The following is a 12,104-nucleotide window of genomic DNA, read 5'->3' as shown; positions in this document are numbered from 1 at the left end:
GGATACGAATTGTATTTAACATATTTGAATTAGGCTTTCAACTTGGGATGAGTTCTGCAATCTCGAGAAAATGGAATGTTCGTAAGCACTCAGTTCGACTGAGCGCGCCAGGGGGAAAGCCCCAATCAAATATCTAGGACATTTCTTTATTTCATGAACAGTTTGAGGTATTGAAACTAGGTTTCGGCAAATGATAGCACATAAATAGTGAAAGTCTTTTGCCATATGGTAATATGCGAAACTTGGATACCTGCCGCGATGTTAAAGTAGCTACGGATTTTGATGATACAGAAATGCAGTTTTTTCAGTAGCGATCTATGGCTGGTAAAACGAGAAATCTGTGTGTCCAGAACGAGATTTTAACTCTGCAGCGGAGTGTACGCTGATACGAAACTTTCTGGAAGATTAAAACTGTGTACCGGACCGAGACTCGGAACTCGGGACCTGTGCCTTCTGCGGGTAAGTGGTCTACCATCTCAGCTACCTAAACACGGCTCACAGCAGCTTTACATCTGCCAGTACCAGGAGAGCTTCTGAGACGTTTGGAAGGTAGGAGACGAGGCACTGGCAGATATAAAGCTCTGAGGACAGAGCGTGAGTCGTGCTTGGGTAGTTCAGATGGTAGGGCACTTGACCGCGAATGGCAAAGGTCCCGAGTTCGAGTCTCGGCTCGGCACACGGTCTGTATCAATGTTGTGTGTGTCTCTCGCAACAACAGAAGTGAAGAAATTACATATATTTTTTTTATACCGAAAGTGGACTTTTTCATATGCTATTGCTCTCTCTCTGGCCCTCAGGTGCTACACGGATTCAGGAGTCGATAACAATTTCAACTGCATTAACTGTGAGCCCCAAAAACATGTAAAACTATTTTCAAGTATTTTTTTTTCGTGACTAACTTTGGTTATCACAGTAAACAGTGAACACTAGACGAAATTGGTAAATAGTAGATCTTCAGTTATTTTAAGGAGGTTGTTTAACTTTCGAACATAATTTTAAAATTTTTTCAAGATTATCCTTTATCATCGTAGTAAGCAATGAATCTAAGAAGAAATTACAAAAAGTAAACAATTAGTTGCTTTAAGGAGGTTGTTCACTGTGGAACTAGTAGGACATAGTTTCCAGCCATACTTCATTTCATGTTACATATTTGAAAGCAAATTCGCATTTTTCCTACTCGCAATCCCACATCACAAAACTTATATGGACGCATAATGCCTGAAACAAATTATAGTCCTAATAATAAGCAGATGTGTGTCAAGTTAAGTTTTATCAAAACTATATACTGCTTCAGCAGTTTCATTGCGAAGCCATTCACAAAAGCAGTGGTACATCACACATTTACGTTACAACGACGTTATGCAGTGATTACCTCAGTATGTCCATTGTATCAGTAAAAGAGAGAAATCGCGCCTGTCTTAGTCTTCTACAATCACATTTCCGCGCCGAATGTTGTTTCGAAGGCTCTAAGTGACTGCTACATTGCATTACATTCATAGAAGTAACTCAGTGTACCACTTGAGGTCTCTGTCTTCGTAACAGCATCGCTGATTCCATGCTAAAGGTACTGTTGCTTATGAAAAATAACTAACAGAACTGTGGTTTCAGACAGAAATACTATTACTCAAACTTAAGAGTGAGTAAGATGAATCTTCGTAAATACGTCTGTGTTTTGGAAAAAACAACAGATTTTAACGTGGTAACAAGAGAGACGTCCTGGTGACGATTCTCTGAGAGGAGTAAGAAGACAGAAGAAAACATTCATATTTCTGTTGAAGTTCGGGCTGAATCCTGTACCCCGAGTGTATTGTTAGCATGGAGTGACTGAGTGCAACTGGCCCGAGGATTTTGTGTATCTCAATGATCTGAGAGACGTGAGAACAACTCTCCCGAACAGTGAAGCGCGCCACATAGCAAACTTCGCTCAGTGCCAGACGGGCCTCAAGGATGCGCTTGCTCCCGCCCTGTTACGGAAGTGTTGCCGGCTTCCGTTGGCCGGCATGGCGCGTCGCGGCGGGGATAGTTATTCTTAGGAGCAGCGCCTTCCGGTTGTCCGTCACGAGGCGGCCGGCGTGTCCGCCCCCACCGCCCACGCGGCGGTGACAGAGGAAGCCGCCGCAGTTCCGCTGACCGCGCGGCCGCAGCCGTCCAGCGGCGCCTCTCATCCCCCGCGTGTGGGCGTAGCGTGGACGCTGTCGCCAGACCGGTACTGCCAACCACTGCAAGCTCCCGGCTACTCGGAAACGCGCCGCCTTCTTGGTCCCCTTTACCTTAAAGCCGGCTCTCGCAGTTACACCATAAACTTTTCTTAGTCACTGCATTAAAGGCTTTGTCACCCCTCAGCGACTTAGGTGCGCCACACACGTCGAGAACGAGAAAGTCATAGACTACTGTGTATATGCATCAGCAAATACACACACAATGTATGGATCAGGCTTTATTTATAGGAAATTTGTGGTAAGATTCTATGGGACCAAACTGCTGAGGTCATCAGTCCATAGGTTAACGAGCTAGTTACACACACACACACACACACACACACACACACACACACACACACACACACACACACACAAGCCCGAGGGAGGACTCGAACCTCCAGCAGGGGGAGACCCCCGGCACTGACAAACATCTCCAGGAGTTCTCTCATGGTTGTAACTCAAATGTTGGAATTTGAAATCCACTCTCAAATGTTCCAAATTCGTGCTCAGTTTACTCCGGTACCAACTGGTGTTTACTGAAAATACCTTGACTGTCCAGTGAGTAATTACTCAAACGACCCACGATATCATTAGGGATAGATAATAAACAGATGGTCAGCGATGGTAATTATTCTTTCGTTGACCATCTTCTGCGCGGATGCACAAACAGTGCCCGAACTCTTACGGGAATCTGCGAAAAGCCGCGAGTAACGAGTATAATGGGCGGGGGCACTATGAATATAGTGCGGGACAATAAGCTGGGAGTGTGGGTCTCACGGGAAGCGTGCCAGAGATAAGTCCTGCAGTCGCACTGTCCTGTGCGTCCTCGGTGGCTCAGATGGATGTCGGCACGGTAGCTTAGCGTGTTCGGTCAGAGGGTTAGCTGCCCTCTGTACTACGCGATCGTGTGGTAAGTGTGTTTTTTGTGGTGGGATACATTTGCGCATTGTTATTAAAATGAGGAAAACTTAGTTGCCATTCAGTTCTTCTGCTTCACCACCATTCAAATTTGTATGTACAATGATGTGATGTATCTTGTTTCTCAGAATGTGGTAGATATTCTTTGACAAACAGTTTGATTTAATGTATAATTTCGAGGCTTGCGAAGAAGACACAGTAGAAAATACATAATCTGGCGAATATATTCCAATCAGATGAATGCTATTTAACAAAGATTATGCATGAAGTGTCCAGAACCGAAATAAAAAGCTCCAGGTTGAGGTCACCGTACCTCGCTCTTGAGAAATCAAACCCAGTTTTCTGGCGGTGAATTACTGTACTATTAGTTACAGCCTGAACAGTGGTAAGTTTGTAGCTTTCCTTCTTGATTGTTCGCGCAGAAACTTAAACAAATGTAATTATTGTGATTCGATTTCCTTTTTCATTGGGTCGACATGCTGTTTCTGATGTGTTCCCTTTTTTCTGTCTTATTTATGATCTTTACTTCGTGGCAAAGGAATTAATTATTCTTGGGAAACAAAGATACTTAGTCATGCATGTGGTCCAAGCGAGCGAGGTGGCGAAATGGTTAGCACACTGTCCTCGCATTCGGGAGGACGACCGTTCAAACCCTTGTCTGGCCATTCTGATGTAGATTGCCCATTATTTAGCTAAATCACTCCAGGCAAATGCCGGGATGGTTCCTTTGAAAGGGTACGGCTGATTTTCTTCTCCTTGATACTACCGGAGCTTTTGCTCTTGTCTTTAATGACCTCGGATGTCGACGGGGCGTTAAACCCAATCTTCTTACTGTTCTGCTCATGGTTCCTTCGTACGTATCGATGAACCTTAGTACTGGTGAGATTAAGCTTAAACAGTGGTTCTACAGTTTTACTGAAATCGCAACGCAGAATCTTGCTCCTTACTATACGAGTGCAGCAGTTGTCTGTACATTACATTACATAAGAATAACAATACACGGCAGTTCGTCGTTGTTTAAACTTCCGCGCTCATTATTGCTTTAGCTAAAACTTGTTAGCATTTCGCCGTGGCTTCTTTTAAAAATTAATTTTTCACATTCATTCTCAGGTGTTTCTGCTTGCTGCAGCCAGTCATCTGCTTTGCGATTTTGTTTGCTGCGAAGATAGTTATGTCGATCATTATACTGGATGGTACGTTATAGACAACAATAAGATTGTTGTTCGAGAAAGTTGCATATGGTATAGTAATATGATACAAATTTAGTGTACATAATGTGTGTGGTCATATATCAAGCAGTGTGCAGATAACTGGAACAACTTGTAATTAATTGTGTTATTGTCTGTAGGGTAATATTAAGTGCTGCATTCTGTAATCTGCAATTTGCTTTATAGCAAAGTAAACCACGAAGCAGACTGTTGACTACATCAAGTAAGAAAGAACACACATGGTGGTCACCTGAGTACGGAAACCTTCAAAAGGCGTCTTGGATGCCAATAAAGATCTAACTGACGTAGGTAACTAACTGTTTCAATTATTTTATAACCAGTCGCATATTTCTACTAAACAGTCCTGCATGGACGAAAGGATGTTGAAAATGGTAGACTTTACGTTGTGAATAAATTTCCATTTTTCATTGGACTACCACTTCTGATCCATTTCATTTTTAATGCTCTGCGCCCTCGTCTCTTAATTGCAGCTACTAACCGTCAGAAACAGAACAATTCTTTCCTCTCATAACCGGCGATAATGGATACTTAAACTTGAATCACGGGTCTGAGCACTTGTTTCCGCCCAGAGCACCTGTGGGAGCATCAGCGCTGTTAGCTGTCTCAGCCACAGTTTGGAAGTCTACAGAGGTAGTACACTGCTGACATATTGGATCTTATGAACACTGTTCGAGTTACATTGTTCAGTTAATGTTCCTTGAGTTATATAGAGTGAGAGACAATGTATCCACTCAGATAATGTGCTGCTAATACCAGTCGAAGTTGGTTGCAACAAAGATTTTAATAGCATCTAACGTTCATACAGATTCTCATGGGCACATATATCTTAGCTGTGTGGCGCGTCATATTTCAGATGTGAAGTATCATATTACTTCAGAATAATGAACATGCCTACAGCCCTTTCAGACAAGGTAAGTGGCCCCATCCGACTTCCATCTTGTCTCACACTTTACTAAAGTTGTGGCCTGGAAACGTTTTAATTCAAGACAACAATAATGACAGCTACGTTTTGTAGAGCTCCCAAAATTGCTTTTCAGAGATACTGTGAGTAGTCAGAATTATATATTAATACCTTCAACTACCGACGGGCGTTAATATATATCAACGGGGAAAGGTGAAAATATGTGCCCCGACCGGGACTCGAACCCGAGATCTCCTGCTTACATGGCAGACGCTCTATCCATCTGAGCCACCGAGGGCACGAAGGATAGTGCAACTGCAGGGACTATCTCGCGCACTTGTCCCGGGATATCCACATTGTCACCTTATATGTCAACACACTACATTCGTAGTGTCCCTACCCAACACACTCATTACTAGTGGAAGACATTGTTAACAAGTACCGTAAGAGTTCGGGGAATATGTGTGCATTAGCACAGAAGGGTAGGTGTATGGGCGGTATCGCGAGAACTATATACTTATATGGATATCGTGTCTGTTCTTTTGGACATGTCCGAAGAAACTGACACGGTATCCATATAAGCATACTGTGAGTAGTATTTGTCGTGAGGAAAGCACGGTGTACCAGTGCCGGGCAGAGATCGTGCCAGCCTGCCCTCATTGTTGGAACCACTGGCTGCAGCGTGGAGGCGTAGTTGTGGCGTGGGACGCGATCGTGGGCGCCGTTACAAGCAGAGGCAGGCGGCTGCCCGATCCTGCCCTTCTGGTACGCTTCATCCTCCTACCTCGTGAACGCTGTTGAATCCCGTTATAGTCCACTGCACGGTAAACTACTCTCAGATCGTCCTCAACTTTCACGCTGAAGTAAACATTCCACTGTGTATTCTTCCGGGTTTGTCGTTACCTCCCTGTATACTCATCGCGGGACACAAATGACGCCTAGTCCAGTAAAATCCTGCTGCAGGCCGCCTCAGGTAAAGGATGTCAAGGATAAATTTGGAAAGGGAGAAGACAAGATAACTTTGCGGGTTACGGAAGATACCGTAATTCCGTCAGAGAGGGCAAAGGACTTGCAAGAATAGTTGAAAAGAGGTTGTTTAATGGAATATCAGTAAAAGTTATACGAGGGTAAATGGAATGTAATCTAATTAAATCAGTTAATGGAAGGACACTAAAAATAGAAGAATTTTTATATTTGGGAGCAAAATAACTGATCGGTGCTGAAATGGAGAGCATGTTAAGTACAGGCTGGCGGTAACAAGGAAATCCTTCGTGAAAGCGAGGAAATATAAATTGAAGTGTTAAGAAGTATTTCTGAAGGCATTTGTATTGAATGTAGCCTTTTATGAAAGTGAGACGTGGACAATAAACATTCAAACAACAACAGGATAAAAGCTTGTGAAATATGTTGCCACAAAAGAATGCTGAAGATTCGGTGGGTGGCTGGAATAACTAATTAGAGGATACTGAATCGAATAGAGGAAATACGAAATTAATGGTACAGCTTGTCGTAAAAAAAAAAGGAATTGGTGGGTGACACACATCCTGGGACATAGAGGAATCGTTTACTATGTAATGGAGGGAAGTGTGGACCGTATAAAAATTGTAGCAGGCAGTATGGGCATGAATACAGTAGACAGGTTCCGATGGATGTACGGGCAGTACTTATTCGGAGATAGAAGGCTTGCACAGACTAGCCTGACGTCGAGATCTGCATGAAACAAGTCTTCGTTTCGAAGTCATTTGGACTGCGGATGTAACACTGATACCGCCGAACAACATTATGTCAAATTCTCGGTATATATGGTTTGTGAAAACAGCGGAACTCTTATTTCCAAGACACCCGGCAAGTCGCGCATCTTACGACGGCGCTTCTAGGATTCAGGCTGGAGTGTCGATCCCAGGTCGAATGCGCCCGGCGGACTGACGGCGAGGGCGAGTGTGCTGGATACGGTTTTAGGCGGCTTCCCATATCCGACTACGTCAATACCTGAGCTCCCGCCACATTTACACGATTCGCAAATAGTGACGTTCTTACAATTCCACACTTAATTGAGGTACACCAGTTCCGACCGGTTGGGGTGGGGGTAAAGAGATTGCGGCTGTTAAAATTAAATCTGATAACGGAGCATACCCCTTGTAGGTTCCGGATAATAGCAAAATAAAAACAACACTGCTTTTCCTAGCTTACCATATTGACTTAAACTGTTCGTTACTCACCCATTGCTTCCTTTGTCTATTGTCTAAGTAAAACTACATATTTCTGTTGGCTGTCGTGTACTCATCTAATCGCGTGTATCGACATGGTGTCCCAAATATTCTACTTTATTACTGTTACATTATTGGTAGTTGCTAGCTTAAGCACGAAAGTACAGAGTCGGTTATCATGAGTCTGATAGCATTCTAAGGAATTTACTGGATGCTGTGTTTATAAAATGGCTCTGAGCACTATGGGGGTTAACATCTGATGTCATCAGTCCCCTAGAACTTAGAACTACTTAAACCTAACTAACCTAAGGACATCACACACATCCATGCCCGAGACAGGATTCGAACCTGCGACCGTAGCAGTAGTGTGGTTCCGGAGTGAAGCGCCTAGAACCGCTCGGCCACCGCGGCTGGCTGCTATGTTTATATAAGAGTCGAATGACTTGTACAGCAGTTTCCATTGTCTATTAAACGACGACGTTTAGTGTTGTAGGTGTGCATGTCAGCTACATGCGTGGCACCGTGATGGTCTATAACTGTTGTATGTTTATACCTAGGCATGAAACATCTGGTATTTACTATCAACTTACAGTTGCCATGGCCTATTTAATTGGCTTAAATATTCATTAGTGCCACAAAACCTAGAGGCCAGTTCAGATCAAACGACGAATCTAGAGCGTAAGCCTCAGCATATTTTTGGCGATATTCATCCACCTACAGACGATTTGACGCGATGTGTGTCAGACATTCGACGTGAATTTTTAACGTTTATATTTATTTTCAATGGTATACTACTAATTACCATACTTTCATAGTGGATTAACTACAGATTAATATACAAATTTCCGTTAAGTACGAAAGTCATGGAGTAAATTTCTCAGCAGCAGTGCTTGTGCGAACTGAAACAAAGTTGGATTGCTGAACCATACAACGGCGTGGGTAAACTATTGATTTTTCTGGTAGAAAAACCGTAATTACTATAGTCAGGAGACTTCTCTTACTAATCTTGTTATGGCGAACTGAGGTGACTTTTTTTTCATTCAGTAAACACGCACAGTGATTTTTCGGAGTATACGTTCAGATCTTAGTACGCGGGGACTTCGATAAGTAAATAACTGTGGCGGTAGATTGTGTGTTTGTTCGTTTTTCAGGATTCCGTATTTTAAGGTGTGAAAATAGAACCCTTATAACGGGACCTTTGTTGTCCAATTGTCTGTCTGCCTGTCTGTCCGACTGTTAAGAATCGTTTTTCTCATGGAAGAGTAGACGTATCACATTCAAATTTACGTCGCGTATCAAGGTATGCGGTCCTTAAGTGGTGGTAAAATTTTGAACTTTTAAGTCAGTTCAATCAAAATATACGGCCGTTCGTGTCACATATTTTGATATTCCAAAACACTCTTTGTAATGTACTTCAGAGTGACGTAGAACTATGAACTTTGGCAAGAAGCAAGTAAAGAGAAAAATTCGAAATTGTTAAGTCGTAATTCTATCACAAGGAAATCTCTTTTATGATTTGTTATCCCTCTTCATATGTCAAATTACAACATTCTCGAAAGTCGTGGAATCGTCGCAACCGATATATTGCTATTATCAGTGTCTGTAACAGGCAAAAATCGTCAGTATAATCGATTCCCGGAATAGATAACCTGTCTGTATACATAATTAAGTCGGTACGGAACCCTCGATGTTCGAGCCGTACTCGCACGTGGCCAATTTTTTTTTATTATAAGATACATTTTCACTACAAACTTAGATATCTGATTGTTTCAGTTTGTTGAAACTTGTTAAAAAGACAGTCAACGAGTAGTACCCAATTCTTCCTCAAAAGGAGATACTGCTTGTAAAGCAGCACTACTTCAGTGGATAAATGTTTGAGGAAATTGGAGAATAGTGAAATGTTGGAATTTGTTGCGGCCATTCGTGACAGACTAATGAACGTCTGGGACGTCCAGTAGAGATCGCAATTTGAGAGACGATCAGTGGGACATGTGAGATCATTTTGCACTACCGCAGCGGAAATTTCTGTCGTGGTTGATGACTGCTTCGAAAAAGGAGAAACGACTCCTGGTTCACATTGTACCTCTTCAACGGATGAATTTCAGAATGTTTTCATTGAAATACTGAAATCACTCGATGGAGAAATAACATTCTCGTAACATCAGCAACTGCCAAAACTGTCGAATTGTAGGACGATTTGTTATTTCAATCCTATTTTTTCAAGAAATACAGGAGTGTGAAGAAATTAACGTCGACATTAAGTTGTAAACGTAGTATACAAGCTCCTTCCTCGTGTCGGTATCTGATTAATGTTGTTATAAATTTCTGGTAGTCAGCTGAATTACCTTCAACGAGCATATCTTGAGCAATAAGCAGTATCTCACCGGTGCCGGCCGCAGTGGTCTCGCGGTTCTAGGCGCGCAGTCCGGAACCGTGCGACTGCTACGGTCGCAGGTTCGAATCCTGCCTCGGGCATGGATGTGTGTGATGTCCTTAGGTTAGTTAGGTTTAAGTAGTTCTAAGTTCTAGGGGACTGATGACCACAGGAGTTGAGTCCCATAGTGCTCAGAGCCATTTGAACCATCTCACCGGTCACAACAGTAATTTATCAAATGCTATGGAAGAAGCTAGATTTAGATGTGTGATGTATTTTACTAGTGCTCAGTTGAAATTTGTCGCGCGTTTGTCACTTCCGTGTATAAGATATCCGAGAAGCAAACGTTTTGTGCTGGCGGACAGCCGTTAGCTGATACGAAGGGGAACACGCAATCTGGATGGAACATCCGTTGTGTGGTCGGTCCCACGGCATTCTTTTCTGTTTGCGGAAGACGTCTTCCGCCTTTGGAGCTGCCGTCATCGCAAAATGTGGCCGTATTCGCCGACACATGACGTAAGGAGCCATTCTCCCCGGTTCTGTGCCGAATGTCTCCTGTCCGGTTATTTTCGAGGCAGCGGACCGTATCTGAAGCCGGCGACCCACTAATAAAATATTGTGTGCGGTCTAGCAGTTTCCTCGTATTTTCGGCTCTGCATTCCGCGTGATAGGTAAAAACCCTTTCGGCCGAGAAAGTGGTGTTCGCTTTTGCGGCGTTGCATGTCCGGTTTGACATGATTAACTACGTTTCTTTTATTCGGGGGGTAGGTTGGAGGCTAGATTATGGTCAGAAAATTTCATTCTAAGATTAGAACACGACATGTAATAAACTTTAGCGTAGCGATACTGGAAGTGTGGCGTGATTTTTACTCACCCTGGCGCCCCAGTGATGGAAATGATAATGTAAACGCGGTCAGGGTTTACCGTAGCTTTTGTGACGATATTAATTTTAACGTTGGCTGTAATCGGAAATCTTTGCATTTACCTATAAAGCCCAGTATTAAAAGTTTGTTTACGTGAGGTGAATAAACTCTTACGACGTAGTAAGCAGCACACGTTTTCCAGCGAGTAACATAAGCGGTAGATCACCCTGCAGCTTTTATGTTCTACACTTACTTGCTGGATTTAATAATTTACCAGGCGTAGTTAGTTATGGGAGCAGTCGACATTTGAAACTCCGTTATAGGTTACGAACAGACAAGTTCATCATCAAGTTGCTGTTCGTTTGTTTTTGTAGATCACAATGTTTCTGGCAATTGTTTCTTAGGTTGGTAGTTTTTGCCCTACGAGAAGGGAAAGTACCATTTTGACGCGTTTTTATCAGGTCGCTTTCTTGTCCTTTCGGTACAAATTTTGCAGTTTATTTCAAACTAACTTCCCCGACTAGTTATAGACGTGAAACTACCATAGCCCAGAACATGATGACAATGCAATATTAGCTCGCGTTCTTGTTTGGTGCGTGTTGTGGGATATTTCGTGTACTAGTATTTCTCCATTTTCCTGTTCCAGTAGCGAATGTTGCGCGGCAAGGACGATACCTGGTAAAGCCAGGTCAAGAGAAACTGAAACATACCACAAATTTACCACGTCGCTGCTGTAACCTCAACAAAATTTTGAAATATATTGAAAAATTTCGCGCACATAAAACTAAAAACCAGAAAATTAAGTGATTAGAAAACTTTACTATGGTACATTCTTAAAACAGACTAAAAAGTACAAAGTTATTTGTCCGCCTTGTAGATTCTTACCCAAATACAGACAGTCCTGAAAATTTGTGCTCCTGAATTTTTAATAGCTATGACAGTGCCTGTAAAATTTAAAACGAAAAACGGCGGGCGGGCGATAGACAGTAGTGGCCGGGTATAAGCGTAACTCGTCTAGGAAAATCACGCAGCACCTCATGTCATTTGTACTGCAGTAAAATTGTTAGTAACTCAGGTGAATTTTTCGTCTTAAATTTTTAAAATATTGTGTCACATCTATTTATAAATTCACTAGCCCAATTTTCCTGGGCTCTCTGTGTGCGGTTAGGAAGCTGTTTGGGGCTGGGAAAAACTACTTCATACATTTTTGTGCGTTTCAGTAACGCGTCCTATTTAAAAGTTTTTAATTAGATAATTTACTGTGTTAAAGTCCTACGATAGTTCAAACATCATAAGCAAGTTTCTAAAATAAGAAAAGACTTTCGTGCTGCTTACATCGAAAACGCCGATGACACTGTAATTCTGTCAGAGACAGCAAAGCACTTGGAAGAGCAATTGAACGGAATGTACA

At 42.6% G+C, this 12,104-nt stretch overlaps 1 protein-coding gene and 1 non-coding gene across 4 annotated transcripts in view; one reads left to right on the top strand and one right to left on the bottom strand.

The window, feature by feature from the left end:
- The window catches only part of LOC126358824 (DE-cadherin), a 564,715-nt gene that overhangs the window by 260,925 nt on the left and 291,686 nt on the right, over positions 1–12,104 (top strand). The gene's annotated exons all lie outside the window — the stretch shown is intronic.
- On the bottom strand, positions 5,474–5,548 carry Trnat-ugu (transfer RNA threonine (anticodon UGU)). Its single transcript has one exon. It is a non-coding gene; the product is annotated as a tRNA-Thr (tRNA).

This window comes from Schistocerca gregaria, chromosome 1 (assembly GCF_023897955.1).
Source record: "Schistocerca gregaria isolate iqSchGreg1 chromosome 1, iqSchGreg1.2, whole genome shotgun sequence".
NCBI classification, from domain to species: Eukaryota; Metazoa; Arthropoda; class Insecta; order Orthoptera; family Acrididae; genus Schistocerca; species Schistocerca gregaria.
The sequence above is the reverse complement of the archived record's forward strand: the minus strand, read 5'-3'. Positions and strand labels throughout refer to the sequence as shown.